The sequence below is a fragment of the Neophocaena asiaeorientalis genome, unplaced genomic scaffold (genome assembly GCF_003031525.2).
Source record: "Neophocaena asiaeorientalis asiaeorientalis breed wild unplaced genomic scaffold, Neophocaena_asiaeorientalis_V1.1 scaffold275, whole genome shotgun sequence".
Classification (NCBI taxonomy): Eukaryota; Metazoa; Chordata; class Mammalia; order Artiodactyla; family Phocoenidae; genus Neophocaena; species Neophocaena asiaeorientalis.
Window position 1 is genome coordinate 10106675 of NW_020173679.1, and position 17535 is coordinate 10124209.

A 17535-nucleotide genomic window follows, 5' to 3' on the forward strand; every position below is an offset into this window, starting at 1 on the left:
TTATTTTGCTATTGATTCCTTCTAGTGTAGCTTTCATTTCAGTTATTGTATTGTTCATCTCTGTTTGTTCTTTAATTCTTCTGGGTCTTTGTTAAACATTTCTTGCATCTTCTCGATCTTTGCCTCCATTCTTTTTCCGAGGTCCTGGATCATCTTCACTATCATTATTCTGAATTCTTTTTATGGAAGGTTGCCTATCTCCACTTCATTTAGCTGTTTTTCTGGGGTTTTATCTTGTTCCTTCATCTGGTACATAGCCCTCTGCCTTTTCATCCTATCTTTCTGTGAATGTAGTTTTTGTCCCACAGCCTGCAGGATTGCAGTTTTTCTTGCTTCTGCTGTCTGCCCTCTGGTGGATGAGGCTATCTAAGAGGCATGTAAGTTTCCTGATGGGAGGGACTGGTGGTGGGTAGAGCTGACTGTTGCTCTGATGGGCAGAGCTCAGTAAAACTTTAATCCACTTGACTGCTGATGAGTGGGGCTGGGTTCCCTCCCTGTTGGTTGTTTGGCCTGAGGCAACCCAACACTGGAGCCTACCTGGGCTCTTTGGTGGGGCTAACGGCAGACTCTGGGAGGGCTCACACCAAGGAGTACTTCCCAGAAATTATGAGGCCACTTGTCCCCACAGTGAGCTACAGCCACCCCCTGCCTCTGCAGGAGACCTTCCAACACTAGCAGGTAAGTCTGGTTCAGTCTCCCCTGAGATCACTGCTCCTTCCCCTGGCTCCCAATGCGCACACTACTTGGTGTGTGCCCTCCAAGAGTGGAGTCTCTGTTTCCCCCAGTCCTGTCGAAGTCCTGCAATCAAATCCCACTAGGCTTCAAAGTCTGATTCTCTAGGATTTCCTCCTCTTGTTGCCACACCCGCAGGTTTGGAACCCTGATGTGGGGCTCAGAACCTTCACTCCAGTGGGTGGACTTCTGTGGTATAAGTGTTCTCCAGTCTGTGAGTCACCCACCCAGCAGTTATGGGATTTGATTTTACTGTGATTGCACCCCTCCTACCATCTCATTGTGGCTTCTCCTTTGTCTTTGGATGTGGGGTACATTTTTTGGTGAGTTTCAGTGTCTTTCTGTCAATGATTGTCCAGCAGCTAGTTGTGCTTCTGGTGTTCTCACAAGAGGGAGTGAGAGCACGTCCTTCTACTCCGCCATCTTGTTTCCTCCACCTAGGCCTGATTTTTAAAAAACTGTTCATGTAAGGAAAGTGTTTCCTTGAGTGCCCCTACTCAGAGGGGCTGAACCTGGTCTACAAATTGGACAAAAGAGGTTGAGGTTGTGTGTCGTGTACTCATTTGTGTTTTGAATGCAGATGTTACTCTTTGAGGATTGGCAAAAAATGTGACATTGAGACATCTTTGAAAAAAAAAGGGAGGAAAAGCACAATTTTTAGCCTAACAGTGTTCTTATTTAGATAGAGTCTCAACTCCAGTGACTATTAAGTCCTCTTTAATAAGCAGCCCATCTTGAAGGGAAGAAATCAAAGTACGAGGAGCAACTATTTGAGACCTCTGAAAAGTAAATGATAGGAGATGGACTGGTAGGGAAATCAAACTTGAAGGAGGGGCAGGTGAGTTTCTGGTTGTTTTTCCCCATTTCTTTCCTGGCTTTGTCCTGAGGGAAACCCCAGTCATAGAACAGTGCAGCTCCTTTGTTTTTTTTTTTTTTTTTTTTGGAGCCAAAGAACCAAGAAAAGGGGCCTACACAAACCAGAGTGTGGAAGAATCCCTGATTTGTTTTTCCTTTCTTTTTTAAAAAATTTTTTGGTTGTGGAGCATGGGCTTCTCAGGGTGGTGGCTTCTCTAGTTGTGGAGCATGGGCCCTAGGCACATGGGCTTCAGTAGTTGTGGTGCGCGGGCTCAGTAGTTGTGGCTTGAAAGATCTAGAGTGCAGGCTCAGTAGTTGTGGTGTATGGGCTTAGTTGCTCTGTGACATGTGGGATCCTCCCCGACCAGGGCTCGAACCCACGTCCCCTGCATTGGCAGGAGGATTCTTAACCACTGTGCCACCAGGGAAGCCCCTGTTTTTCCTTTCTATCTCTCTCTTTTTTTTCTCTCCAGGCCTTGCTCTGAGAGAACCCCCAGTTGCAAACCTACAAGGTGACAAGGAAACCAACTGCAACTTGGAGAGAAATTCTGGCTTTCTGGCCAGAGGACTGGGAAGCGGGTCTATGGGAATCATCACATAGAGGAGAGAACTGGAGAAGTGATCTCTTAAGTCTATGTATGAATGGATGTAAGTCCTCAGCTTGGTCTTTAGCTGTACATGGTCAGGACAAACCCAGAGCAACATGGCAAAGGTTCTGAGAACCACTGCCCATATCCCAGGCTAAGCTCTGGATGGTACATGCATGGGACAGACAAAAAAGAACACAGCAAAGATTTTAAAAACTGAAGTAACGTTGGAGCCATCACTCACAGAAGGAAAAACAGAACTTGTGGCATCAACTTAACCAGGTGGTTGCCTGCTAAACAACAAAAACAATAACAATAGCAACAACAAATCAACATTCTCTAGAGGATTCTAACAGGACACAGAGTCTCACAAGAACATCACTAAAATGTCAAAAATTGTTCAGCCTACAAAGAACCAGGAAAACATGAACAATTCTCAAGGAAAAAGAAAATCAATAGATACTAACCCTGCATTCACCTAGATATTGGCTTTAACAAAGGCTTTCATTTGGCTATTATAACTATGCTCCATGGGGTAAAAGTAATACACTTCAAATGAATGGCAAGAAAAAAGTTCTCAGCAGAAAAAAGATACTATAAAAAAGAAATGAGAACCAAATGGAAACTTCAGAACTGCAAAATACAACACCTGAAACAAAAGCATGGATATGACAGAGGAATGAGTCAGTGAACTTGAAGTTAAATCAAAGGAAATTATTTAATTTGAAGAACAGAGTGAAATATGATTACAAAACAATTGAACAGAGCCTCAGGGATGTCTGGAGCAACATCAAAATGTCTAACATTTATGCCATTGGAGTCCCAGAAAGACAAGAGAAAGATTGGTGCAGAAAAATATTTGAAGAAATAGTGACCAAAAACTTCCCCAATTTGGTGAAAGATAAAAACCCACAGATTTGAGAACTGCAGTGAACCATCAAACAAATAAACTCAAAGAAAATCAGGCCCAGATACACCATAGTAAATGGGTGCAAACCAAAGAAAAAGGAAAGATCTTGAAAAGTGACCCATTGTATATAGAGGAATAATTGGAATGACTGTGAATTTCTCATCAGAAATCATGGAGGACAAAAGACAGTGAAACAACATTCTATATTGTGTTGTCATTGTCACAATAAAGACATTTTCAGATGAAGGAAAGCTAAGAGAATTTGTTGCCAGCACACTTGCTCAAAAAGAAATACTAAATGAAGCTCTGTAGGCTGAAGATAAGTGATACCAGAGAGAAACTTGGTATTTCAGGAATAAAGGAAGAGCAGTAGAAAAGGTATATATCTGACTAAAGATAATAGACTATTTTCTTTAAGTTCTTTAAAGTATATTTACTGCTGAAAGAAAAAATTATAGCATTGTCTGGAGGCACTTTCAGTGAATATAGGTATAATACATAGGATCACAATAATATTATAAAGGAGAGGGTAAAAGAACATACATGCTTATAAGATTTGTATATTTTACTTGAATTGGTAAAACGTTAAACTTAAGTAGACTGTGAAAAGTGAGCTATGTAAATTATAATCTCTAGAGCAACTACTATAAAATAATACTAAGATATGGGCCAAAAAATGGATAGATAAATTAAAATGAAGTACTAAAAGCATTCAAATAACCTAAAAGAGTATGGGAAAGGGGGAACAGAGGATCAAACAACGGTAGGAACAAACAAAAAAAACAAATTATAAAATGGGAGGCCTACGCATAGCACAGGGAGATCAGCTCGGTGCTTTGTGACCGCCTGGAGGGGTGCGATAGGGAGGGTGGGAGGGAGGGAGACACAGCGGGAAGAGATATGGGAACATATGTATATATATAACTGATTCATTTTGTTGTGAAGCTGAAACTAACATACAATTGTAAAGCAATTATACTCCAATAAAGATGTTAAAATGAAAGAAAAAAAGGAGGCCTAAATCCAACCATATCAATAACTACATTAAATGTAAACGGACTAAACACACAAATTAGAGGGGGAGGGATAAATTAGGAGTTTGGGATTAACATATACACACTCCTGTATATAAAATAGATAAACAAGAAGGTCCTACTGTACAGCACAGGGAACTATACTCAATATTTTGTAATAACTTATAGGGGAAAATAATCTGAAAAAGAATATATATATATTAGAATATATATACATATATATCTGAATCACTTTGCTGTATACTTGAAACTAACACAACATTGTGAATCAACTATACTTCATTTAAAAGTAAATAAATAAATAAATGAATAAATAAACACACAAATTAAAAGAGATTGTCAGATTCGATTAAAAACACAAGCCCCAGGGAACTCCCTAGCTGTCCAGTGGTTAGGACTCAATGCTTTCACTGCCATGGCCTGGGTTTGATCCCTGGTCGGGGAACTGAGATCCTGCTAGCTGCATGGCATGGCCAAGAAAACAAAACAAAACAAAAACACAAGACCCAAGTATACATTATATTTAAAGAAACCCACTTTAAATATAATGACAGAGATAGGTTAAAAGCAGAAGGATGAAAATACTAGTTAAAAGAAAATGGAGTGGCATGGAAATATATACAGTACCAAACATAAAATAGATAACTAGTGGGAAGCAGCTGCATGGCACAGGGAGATCAGCTCGGTGCTTTGTGACCACCTAGAGGGGTGGGATAGGGAAGGTGGGAGGGAGGGAGACGCAAGAGGGAAGAGATATGGGAACATATGTGTATGTATAACTGATTCACTTTGTTATAAAGCAGAAACTAACACACCATTGTAAAGCAATTATACTCCAATAAAGATGTTTAAAAAAAAAGAAAGAAAAGAAAATGGAGTAGTTATATTAGCATAGAATAGACTTCAGAACAAGAAATGTAACCAGGGATGAAAAAGGACATTATGTAATGATAAAAGCGTCAAATTACCAAGAAGACACACCATTTCTAAGTGAGCATGCATAGCAAAAGAGCTTCAAACTACATGAAGCAAAACATGATAGATGATGAATTGGGAGATTGGGATTGACATATATACACTAATGTGTATAAAATGGATAACTAATGAGAACCTGCTGTATAAAAATTAAATAAAATAAAATTCAAAAAACAACATGATAGAATTAAAAAGGCAAATTCATAATTATTCCTGGAGATTGCAACACTCCTCTCTCAAAAATCAACAATTGAAAAATGCAGAAAATCAGCAAAATCTACTTGGCTTGAACACTATAAATCAACTTGGTCTAACTGAGATTTACAAAACATTCCACCCACGAAATAGAATACACATTCTTTTCAAGTGCACATGGAACATTCATCAAAATAGAGCATAATTTGGGTTATTAAACAAACATTAACAAGCTTAAAAGAAAACTATGTGAAGTACATTTTCTGATCATAATGAAATTAAACTAGCAATCAATTCCAGAAAGATATCTGGAAAACATTAAAATACTTTGAAATAAAAATACACTTCTAAAGGCAAATATCATATGATATCACTTATATGTGGAATCTAAAAAAATGATACAAATGAACTTATTTACAAAACAGAAATAGATTCACAGACATAGAAACAAACTTACAATTACCAAAGGGGATAACGGGGCGGAGTGGGGGTAGATAAATTAGGAGTTGGGATTAATTTATACATGCTACCATATATAAAACAGGTAAACAACAAAAACCTACTGTATAGCACAGGGAACTTTACCCAATATCTTGTAATAACCTATAATGGAAAAGAATATGAGAAAGAATATATATATTATATATATATTATATATATATAGCTGAATCACTTTTCTATACACTTGAAACTAACAAAACATTGTACATTAACTATACTTCAATTAAAAAAAAACACGTATCTACCTGGGGTGGAGGGGGAATACACTTCTAAACCTAAAAGCCAAGAAGTCACAAGGAAAATCAGAAAATATTTTGAACTGAATGAAAAAATATATAACATATCAAAGTTTGTGGATTCTAGCTAAAGCAGTACTTAGAAGGAATCTACAAGATAATTCTAGAACTAATAAGTAAATTTAGCCAGGTCACAGGACATGAAGTAGTATACAAAAATCAAATGTATTTTTATACACTAGCAGTGAACAATTAGAAATAGAAATTACAAGGGAAGGGAAAAATTAGGAATTTGGGATTAAGAGATACACACTACTATCTATAAAATAGATAAACAAGGACCCACTGTATAGCAGTGGGAACTGTAGTCAGTGTCTTGTGGTGACCTATGGTGGAAAAGAGACTGAAGAAGAATATGTATATATATATATATATATATATATACACACACACACACACATATATACACACATAGCTGAGTCACTTTGCTATACACCTGGAACCAGTACAGCATTGTAAATCAGCTATACTTCAATAAAAAAAACCCCCAAAAAACAAGCAAACAAAAGAAATAGAAATCACATAGAGCCATTAATAGCACCAAAAATATAATCATCCTCCCAAGTGAAAAAAAGTTTAGATCGACACAAAATTTGTATGTTGGCATTTATAGCGGTGTTATTCATAATTGCCAGAGACTGCCCTTCAAATGGAGAATGAATAAACAAATTGTGCAACACGAGTAAGTGGAATACCACAAAGTAATAAAAAGAGCTGAAATATTGATTCCGATGAATCTCAAATGCTTTACGCTGGATGAAAGAAGCCAGACTCAAAAGGTTATGTACTACATGATTCCATCTAGATGATATTCACCCAAAGGCAAACTTTAGGGATGGGGAAAGGGATTTCAAGGATATGGGTGGGAGGAAGCATTGACCACAGGGGGTCAGCATGAAGGAATTCTGGAGTGTGGATGGAACTATTCTGTATCTTGATTGTGATGGTGGTTACACAACTATGAACTTGTCAAAACTCATAGAACTGTTTAGCAAAGAGTGTACACTTCACTGCATGCTAATTTAAAATTAGATAAGTGAGAAACTAACACAGCATTGTAAAGCAATTATACCCCAACAAAGATGTTTAAAACAACAACAACAAAAATTAGATAAGTGAAAACTTTTTAAATAAAGAAATCCACTTTCATCTGAGTCCAATCTGAGCTATCAGTCCAGTTTCAGAAGATGGTGGGATTGCAAAGGAAAAGTTCTTAATCAACAAGGACACGAGAGGAAATTCACGTTCGTTGTTGTTTTATTCTGATAAAATAGAATAAAGAAGGGAAATAAATGTGCTGTATCATGTTATTAAAATAACAACATAGCCAACAACTGTCAGTGAATTTTTTTAAATAGGAGTATTTCCCTTCAGAAGAAACATATTGATGCGGTCCATAAAGTGACATCAGGCTTCCTTATATGACATTTGCATAATCAATTTCTTCCTCCAGAATGTTCTCACCTTTGGATTATTCTCCCTATTTTTTGTTTCTTCCAGGAGGGCTACTGAAATCCCTACCTTCATTCCTTGTGCCTGAAATAAAAATATAAAAAGTAAAATGTAGGTCAAATGCAGAAATAAGATTTCCATATTGTCAGACAACTCCATCTTCAGCAGGCTATGACAGTCACGTCAAAGCATATTTCACTTTTTTTCTTTGAATGCCACGCTGTTGTTAGATTATCATTTATTTTGGAAACAAATTCGATGTGAACTTGTTCAGAGGAGCGTCATGTACCTAAGGCTTCCCAGCAGGGATGACCATTAATTGGTCTGCAGCGGTGTCCAATTTTGCGTGAAAAAATAAGTCCATCAAATGGCACAGAACATTAAGAACAAATATTTCTCAGGACTTTGTAAATGGGAATACTTGCAAATACTGGTTTTTTGTTGTTGCTGTTTTTGTTGTTTTGTGGTACGCGGGCCTCTCACTGTTGTGGCCTCTCCTGTTGCGGAGCACAGGCTCCGGACGCGCAGGCTCAGCGGCCATGACTCACGGGCCCAGCCGCTCCGCGGCATGTGGGATCTTCCCGTACCGGGGCACGAGCCCGCGTCCCCTGCATCGGCAGGCGGACTCTCAACCACTGCGCCACCAGGGAAGCCCAATACTGTATATTTTAAAAATTATGTTATAACAGTGCCTTTTACCAAAAAGCAAAACCATAAAATTTTCTTTAGCAGTTTCTCAAAAAGAATTTTTATTTCCAATGTTGTGACTCAAAAATGTTACTTAGGTGCAAAAATACAACTAAATATCAAGTATAAAAATTCTTTAATAAGGCAAAAATACATCCTTCTGTAATTCTGACTGTGAAATTAATCCATTTTAATTTACCTTCAATTATAGGAGCCATAGAGTACAATTATGACCATATTTAACTTCTATTATAAAATCCAGAAATGGGCTTCAGAATTAACTTTCTAAATAATATTGGTTTAATTCCTTTCAAAACGTTTATTTACGATAAAACTATGGTGTTGGTTAAAATCTGATATAAGGAAGCCCTATTAGAACACATTTCTTTTATTTTGTGTATTCCGGTATATGACACGTCATTTCACAGCCCTAAATCTGATCTAGTATTGACTGATCCAGCATGGGTTTGCATCCTATGAATTAACATAGAATGAAAATAATTTTTGTTACATTTATTTAAAATTAACACTAGCTTGAAACCATGTTGAGCTTCCCCGTCTGAGTTGGATAGGGCTACCTAGAAATGGTAAAATCTTTCTTTGTTCCAGTTTGATAAATATTAGTCATTTGCGTCACTTGGGGCCAATTGCCATCTGTTTCCTCAGCCTGGGCAGAGATGCGTTTGGAGCGAGCGATCTGGACGGCAGGAAAGGGCAGAGGCCTGAAAGCCTCTGAGGTCCCAGGGACCCGACGTGGGCAAGGAGCACTTCGTGTCAGACCTGCGCGGGGAGAGCGCAGGCCCACAGGGACAGAGACTTACATCTGTGCATCCGGGATACCTTATACCTCGGAACAGGTGCCGTGCCCGTGACTCCTGATGGGCTCGAGAGACTAGATCCCTTGATCTCAGGGTTGGTGCAAGAAACTGGGGCCCATCTAGCCCCACCAGTCAGGGGCTGAGATTCCACACCTCCCGGGGCTCTGGCCCCCTGAGCTCCTATCCCAGGTGTCTGGCTCTGCCCACACAGTCCTGGGAGGCCTTGTCCAGCCTTGACTTGGTGCACCTAGCTCCGCACCACAGCTCCGCCCCACCCACCAAGGCCTTGACCCTCGCCCCGCCCCTTTCCCCCCCCCCGTCCCTGCATTGGCCCGCCTCTTCCACCCGGGCCACTCCCCGATCCTGCAGAGCCTTGGCTCCGCTTCTTCTCTTCCGTCTCCTCCCGACCACTCCCGACGCCGCCTGGACTTGGCCGCGCCTCGCCGGGCTCCGACACGCCCACACACATCGACACACCCCCCCGGACACGCCCACCCCAGGCCGTGCCCCACCCTGGCCTAAGAGAACCCGCGTCGGGGGCGTGTGATGGATTGGCGGGTGGTGTAGGAGGTGGCGCCCCCTTGCGGACCCCGAGTCTACCCTCCCAGCCCTGCCCCCGAGGTCGCCCTATGCCGGGTCTTCTCCTGCACTTCCAGGGCAGCAGGACCTCGTACTTAACGAGGCCGGGAGTGAAGCCCGGTCTCAGACCACCAGGGTCCGCTTCCCAAACCCAACGGCCCAGCCCAGGTGTTAGCCAAGCACCTGACAAAGCAGCACTATGGACACACAGGGACTGCCCAGGACGAGGACACACGGACAAGGAAGAAACAAGAAAGGAGAACTTACCTTTGGGAAACTTTCCAAAGATGTTCACTTTCTGAGTAAGAATGATGTACAAACCCCTAAAAGCTATAAGTAGATGGATGGATGGATGGGTGTGTCAATCTTAAATTAAAAAATTTAAAAATGTATATTAATAATATTTTATTAATATAAAATTATAAAAGCAGAGTCGAATTTAATTGGGAATAGCGGAGGAATTACAATTCGGGACAAAAAAGCTGTTGGAGAGCCATAGGCCAGTCCGGAGAGGCAAAGGGAAGGTTAGCTTCTATTAGGTTTTAGGAGGGAATAGTGGAGGGTTGCTTTGAACAAAAGTTCACTGGAGAAGAACAAGAGTTGTGACGGTTTCTCATTGGCTGCAATTGGGCAGGGAGGGATCTCCCTTCCTTCTCTTTAACAGGAGATGAAATTCCTATGTGAAACATGTCCTTCCTGGTCAAAATAATTTATCTTCTGTCTTCCTTTTGGTTATGTAGTTTTCCATGAGTGTACTTGCATGAGAGCTCCCCATTCAGGGCTTCCTGACTCCATTTTAAATGAGGTTTCTTTTATTTTCACAGATGGATGGGGTGCAGATGGATGAATGGATGGTTGACCGTTGGGTGAGTGGATGGATGGGTGCATAGATAGATGGGGGAGATGAATGGATGGTGGATGAAGAGAGGGTGGATGGATGGGTGGGTGGAACATGGATGAAGAATGGATGGGTGAGGGGATGGATGGGTGGCTGGGTGGGTGGATAGATGGATAGGTGGTGGGTGGGTGGATTGATGGATGGGTGGGTAGGTGGGTGGATGGATGGCAGATGGATGGGTGAAGTGTGGGTAAATGGTTGGATGTTTCGATGAGTGGATGGATGATGGATGGTTGGTGGGTGGGCAGATGGAACTACTCGTAACTGTCTTTTGAAGAGTGGCCCCAGGGATCAGGACTTTGGAACATTCCACTAGAAAAAAAAAAAACAGGTGTGCTTTGGCCAGGCATGTATTTAGCATACAGATATGTTCTTTAACTAATGGGCAACAAGTATTTATTGACCACTTGCTGTGTTCCAGGCAGTGAGGATACAGGAAGGAACAAAATAGACAGCCCTGCCCTTATGGAGCTTACAGACCCCAAATAAACCAGAGGTAAATATCCCCACAGCATGTTGGAGGGCTGTGGAGAAAAGCCATTGCAGGGTGAGGGGCATGGGAGGTGAGGGAGCATTTGATGAAATGAGTTCCTGCTTGTAAATCACAGAGAGAGGAAACGTATTCCATATTTGAGGAAACTAGTACCTGGATGAATGGCAGGAGGAAATGGACAGTGGGGTGGCCTGGGCCTTAGTGTCCTTCTGCTGAACATCTATGGTTTCACGGAACACCATCAGACAGGGCATCCTGCGTCCATGCTGGACCAAGACAAAAACAGGAGCACCCCGAGGTCACCTCTGCTCAGACAAAAGCAAGAACATTGTGAGAACCACAAAGGTGATCCAACACCCTGTATCCTGGCTAATATGATAGACGGCTGCTTCTTTTCCAATTACGGGTTTAGCCTCCTGACCTTCCGGATAAGAATTAGGATATCCAAGCATAGACTCATCCCTGCTTCCTGACGGCATCCAATCCAGAGCAAAGCCTTGCTTCCTTGGACAGCCACCCCCCTCCCCACCCCCCGTCACCCAACTCAAATCCTTAAAGCCCTTTCCAATCTCTTGTGGTTCTCATGGTGTAGGGTTCTATGAAACGAATCAAAAAAATGCAACGTTTTCTGGCTGCAGGTGTATTTTTGGTGGTTGTTAGCAAGAAGACGTTTACAATAAAGAAGTAATCAAAATGAAATTATTTGAACTGGAACAATAATTTGATATTCTGTGATTTTTGAAACTTGAGGAGAGATCTTCTCCCCCTTTCTTTACCCAGGAGGACTCATGTAAACTAAATTCTGATCTCAGAAAAGGCTAAAGGAGAACTTTGGAAATCAAAGCTTAGTTACTGTTCCGGGGGACAAGAGGGTTTTCTTGCCTGAAAAACCCAGTACTTCTGTGAATCGGGGACTCTGAGGCATGTGCAGAATTTGGTTTTGATGATTAGATTTGAAATGGAATGGAAGGGACTTCCCTGGTGGTCCAGTGGGTAAGACTCTGTGCTCCCAATGCAGGGGTCCCGGGTTTGATCCCTGGTCGGGGAACTAGATCCCACATGCATGCAGCCACTAAGAGCCCACATGCCGCAGCAAAGATCCCGAGTACCACAGCTAAGACCTGGCACAGCCAAAATAAATAAATAATAAATAAATAATTAATTTTAAAAAATGAAATGCATTGGAAGTATCAAGGGTATAGCCTGCCTTCCATTACATATGAGTTAACGATGGAAAGTAGAAATAATAATCATTAAGTGAAGTCACCCAGTTGGTTCAGTTCATCTCAGCACCGATTCTCCTCATCGACCTATCCCCTGCGGATCTTTTCACTTCCACTTAACTTCACACCGAGCTCTCAGTCGCGATTAATATCCTCTAGCTGAAAGTCTCCTCTAATATCAGAAATATGACAAAAATGCTGGCTGAAGACCTTTGGGCATCATTCAGGAGACACTTGAGTCATTCTCTTGACCCTCTCCTAAACAAGCTTCCTGTGTAATTGGATGAATCAAATCAATAAATAGAGTGTATCTTTATCTATCATCCTTCCTCTTCTGCCATCTCTCGTGGGCCGTGACGCATGCCCTAGTGTGTTAAATCCAGACCCAGAGCGTCATTACTTTGGCAGCTCATCCTTCTTTGAGAAGTGGTTTTCTAGGTCACAAGGATGGAGATGGACGTCTTTGCTAGAAAAATGATGCCTGAAAGAGAAGCATCAGCCCATCTGTTGCTGCCCACAAGGTCCCATAGAAATGTGTCATTTTTAAGGCAAACGTATGGACTTGTTTCTCAAAGTGCTTTATAAAAAATCTAGGCCCACTGAATTGTGCTCTGATCTTTGGGAATGTAGCCATTTTCTCTTGTGGTCAACCCCATTTCAGGGCAGGAGTGGGCAAGCCACACTGGTCCAATTCCACAAAACCTGTCCCCCTGGCATCCTGCAGCGGAGGGACCCCTGAGTACCCAGGCCTCTCCTCGAAAGGGATTGGCTACATACCCCCCACTTCCAACAATGTCAGGGGTGAGACATTCAAGGGATGTCAAATACAGCAAGATAGCCCAGCCAGACCTGGGTCCCCCTGGCAGTCTCAGTGTTGACCAGCTATGGGAACTTGGGCAGCCTCACTTCCATCATCTGAAAAGCAGGGATGCCACTGTGGCTGTGTACCTCCCTCCCGGACACTTGGGCATGTGCTGTCCACAATGCACAGAGCCTGGGACACCTGCATAAATCTTGCCATCATCATTATTATTTTTCCATTTAGAGAGAAAGTGCCAAGCCTCCCTAGGCTGTCTCCAGAGATGTGAGCTTGTCGACTCGCACTGGGGCAGACAGGCCTGTGGACTTTGCTGGGCTGGATGGGCCCTGGCTGCCACCAGAGCAATGTCCAAACTGCCAGATGTGATGGGGCCGGGCACTCACATGCTTGTCTCAACAGATGTTGGTGGAAGAACTGTAAAATTGCCAACTCTGAGTCTGAAGGGAAATTAGATCTAAAAAGTTCAAGATAATCCTTCTGCAACTGGATGGGGCTTCATCCCTGGGCTTGACAAAACGTGTGCCTTCGAGGGAGAGCCAGCTTCCCATTTGCAGTAAATTAGTTGGGGGTGTTAACATAATGACTCTGCTGTTAAAGTAGAGATGGGTACACGTTAGGAGGTGCTTATTCTGGAAGACCCCTTCATTAATAGGCCTGCTGGAATGCAGAAGAGCACAAGGAAAACTTTTCCTAGGAGACTTGCTGGAGTTTGTTTCCAGATTGTGGAAGCTATTGTGCTGGGAAGAAGAAAAATTTTGAACAGTTGGGTTATTTTGTGTTAATTTCTCTTCTAAATTTTTTTTTCTGGGTCTGATCTAATACATCTTTCCTGTAATCAACAAACATCTACTTGTGTTGAGTTCTTCATATTTTGAGGGTCTCCCCTTTTTTTCTCACAGCAGGAATTGATAATGCATTTTGAACTTCAGCTGATCATTGTTAACAGAGCCCCTGCTCTGTGCCTACCACCGTGGTCAGCCCTGGGAGATGAAGGTGATTTGTGGGATTTGATGGGATGACACATGAACACTCTGGTATGGTGCCTGGCACGGTGCCTGGCATGGTTGGCCAACACCTTCCATACATGTCTAGAATGCCCTGGAGTGGGTTGTTTAAATAACCTACACTTAGTTCTCACAGTTCTGGTGGCTGGAAGTTTAAGATCAGGGTGCCAGCATGGTTGGGTTCTGGTGAGGGCTCTCTTCCTTGTTTGCAGGCAGCCACCTTCTTGCTGTGTCCTTACTTGGTGGCGAGAGATCATCTCTCTCATGTTTCTTTCTTTTTTTTGTTGTTGAATTTTATTTAATTTATTTTTTTATACAGCAGGTTCTTATTAGTTACCCATTTTATACATATTAGTGTATACATGTCAATCCCAATCTCTCAATTCATCACACCACCACCACCCCCCCCTGCCACTTTCCCCCCTTGGTGTCCATACATTTGTTCTCTACATCTGTGTCTCAATTTCTGCCCTGCAAACCGGTTCACCTGTACCATTTTTCTAGGTACCACATATATGCGTTAATATATGATATTTGTTTTTCTCTTTCTGACTTACTTCACTGTGTATGACAGTCTCTAGATCCACCCACATCTCTACAAATGAGCCAATTTTGTTCCTTTTTATGGCTAATATTCCACTGTATATATGTACCACATCTTCTTTATCCATTCATCTGTCGATGGGCATTTAGGTTGCTTCCGTGACCTGGTTATTGTAAATAGTGCTGCAATGAACATTGGGGTGCATCTCATGTTTCTTTTCATAAGGGTGCTAATCACATTCATAAGGGCTCCACCCTCATGACCTAATCACCCCCCTCCCCAAAGACCCCACCTCCCAATACCATCACCTTGAGGGTTGGGGCTTCACCATACGAATTTGGGAGGCACAAACACTCAGTCCACAGCAACGGAGGAGAGAGGTGGGTGCACCACTTGATAAGTCTTCTTCCCATGGGCTCCCCTAGGAGGGGGCAAGCACAGGGTGCCTTCGGGATAGGTCTTAAGGATGAGGTTGATTTCTACAAGGCAAACAGCATCATAAGCAAAGAAGGAACTGTAGAGGCAGGAGACAGGTGTCCAGCCAGAGGCAGTCCTGAGAGCTGGACCAAAACCAGAGTAGGACAGGGCTGGAGACTCCTTTGGAAGGGAGGGCGTGGACTTTCTCCTGAGGGCCCTGCCTCATGAGAATTTGGCTTTCTGATTTTGTTTCGTCGCCCTCTGCCCTCCACGCTGACCTGAAGTCCCTGCAGGGGTGTTGAACAGAAGCACTTCCAAACCAGCCCCAGGTCTGACTTCCTGTCCACTCTGAGCTGAGAAGAGACTCTGGAAGCAGACGTCTTCTATGTTGTGCAAGTGTACAGTGGCCAGCTTGCTAAGTGGGTAGATTGCAATAGTTCCTCCACCAAGAAATGGGGTTTCTCTCCCCCCTTGTTACGGGCTGAATTGTGTCGCCCCCAGATTCATATGTTGAAGTCCTAAACCCGGTACCTTAGAGTGTGACTGTATTTGGAGTCGGGGCCTTTAAAAAGATGGTTAAAGTTAAATGAGCTCAAATGGGTGGGCTCTAATCCAATGGGCCTTGTGTCCTTACAAGAAGAGGAGATTAGGACACAGACCCACACAAAGGAAAGACCATGTGAGGACACAGGGAGAAGGTGGCCATCTACACGCCAAGGAGGGAGACCTCAGAAGTAACCAACTCTGCCAACAACTTGCTCTTGAACTTCCAGCCTCCAGGACTGTGAGACAATAATTCTGTTGTTTAAGTACCCCAGAAAACTAATACAGCACCCCTTGAATGTAGGCTGGCATGAGGACTTGCTTTGATGAATGGAATGCAGTAGAAATGACCTTGAGGGTTTCTGAGCTGGGGTCTCAAGAGCCCTGCAGCTTCCATGCTTGCCCTTGTGCTGCCCTGAGATGCCATGTGAAGGCTCCAGGACCAGTCTCCTGGGGGATGAGTGACCAGGTGGAGAGGGAGGTCTGGCTGCCAGCCAGCAGCAGCCTCCAGCCAGGCAAGTGAGGTCCTCTTAGAAGCCAGGGCCATGTGAATGACCCAAACAACAGCAGCAGACTCTTTACCTCCTATGAACAACCCAGTCCAAATTTCTGACCCACAGAATCAGGAGCCAATAAAATTGTTGTTGTCTTAAGCCACTAGATTTTGGGGTAGTTTCTTACACAGCACTAAATGACTGAGACAATAAGCTTCAGCTGGAAAAAAAATAAACACAGAACTCATGCGCCAGGCTAAAAGGATTTCCAAAAATTCATTCATCCAACAAATAGTGTTTGAGACCCACCATGCGCCAGCCACTCTTCAAGGCACTTGGGATACATCAGTGAGCAAAACAGAGTCCCTGCCTTCATAATAACCCCAATAAACATATTAAGTAAATAAAACATGTTAAATGAAAACATTTAAAATAGGCTGCGTAAGGGGGTGGGAAATACAAGGGGGAGGAATGGGCAGCATGTGATTTTTAAATAAGCGTTGGCAGGCAGAGACTCAAAGTTGATGAACGAGTTGGCCATGTAGATATTTGGGGTTAGCATTCCAGGCAGAAGGGGCAACCAGTACAAAGGCCCTGAGGTGGAAGCATGCCTGGAGGGGAGTGAGCAAGGTGGAGAACCGTAAGAGATGAGGTGTGGCCCACTAAGCCACTATAAACACTTTTCTCAGAAGGAAGAGCTTTTTTATAATAAAGCAGTATTTGGTCAATTGGCACCCAGGGGAATCCTGAAGTTCAGAACCTGGTTACCACCAAAAAGATCTGTGAACAGCTGTGCTTGCTGTTGCACGTTCTTCACACTCACAGACCTGCTGGGAGCCGTGCACGACCATGTCCTTGGGTCCACTTGCTTCTACCCCGGCCCCCGGGAAGTGGGCTCTGTGCAGCCAGTGGAGGTGGGACAGGGGAGTGGTTCAGGCACCAGGCACTCAGCTTGGCCACATAGGTCACCACGTGAGGGCGCCACGTGCAAAAGGCAGATGTGGTCGTGCCTACAGCCAGAAGACCACCTGTGACATGGCCCTTCTCTAACCACCTCTGTCCTGACGCCGGGTCCTCAGCAGCTGCTGCTCCCATTTCTCTGCACCCCTTCACAACAAGACTCCCTAAAAGAGTTTTCTGTTCATGGTCTCTACTTCCTTTTTCCCCATTCTCTCTCTTTAAAAAAAAAAAGTATTTATTTATTTTGGCAACGCCGTGTCTTAGTTGTGGCATGTGGTATCTTTAGTCGTGGCATGAGGGCTTCTTTAGTTGAAGCATGCGGCATGTGAACTCCTAGGTGCGGCATGCATGTGGGATCTAATTCCTTGACCAGGGATCGAACCCGGGCCCCCTGCATTGGGAGCGCGGAGTCTTACCCACTGGGTCACCAGGGAAGTCCCCATTCTGTCTCGAACCCACTCCAATCAGCCTTTCAACTCTCTATGCCACCAGAACTGCTCTGGTCGAAGTTGCGAGAC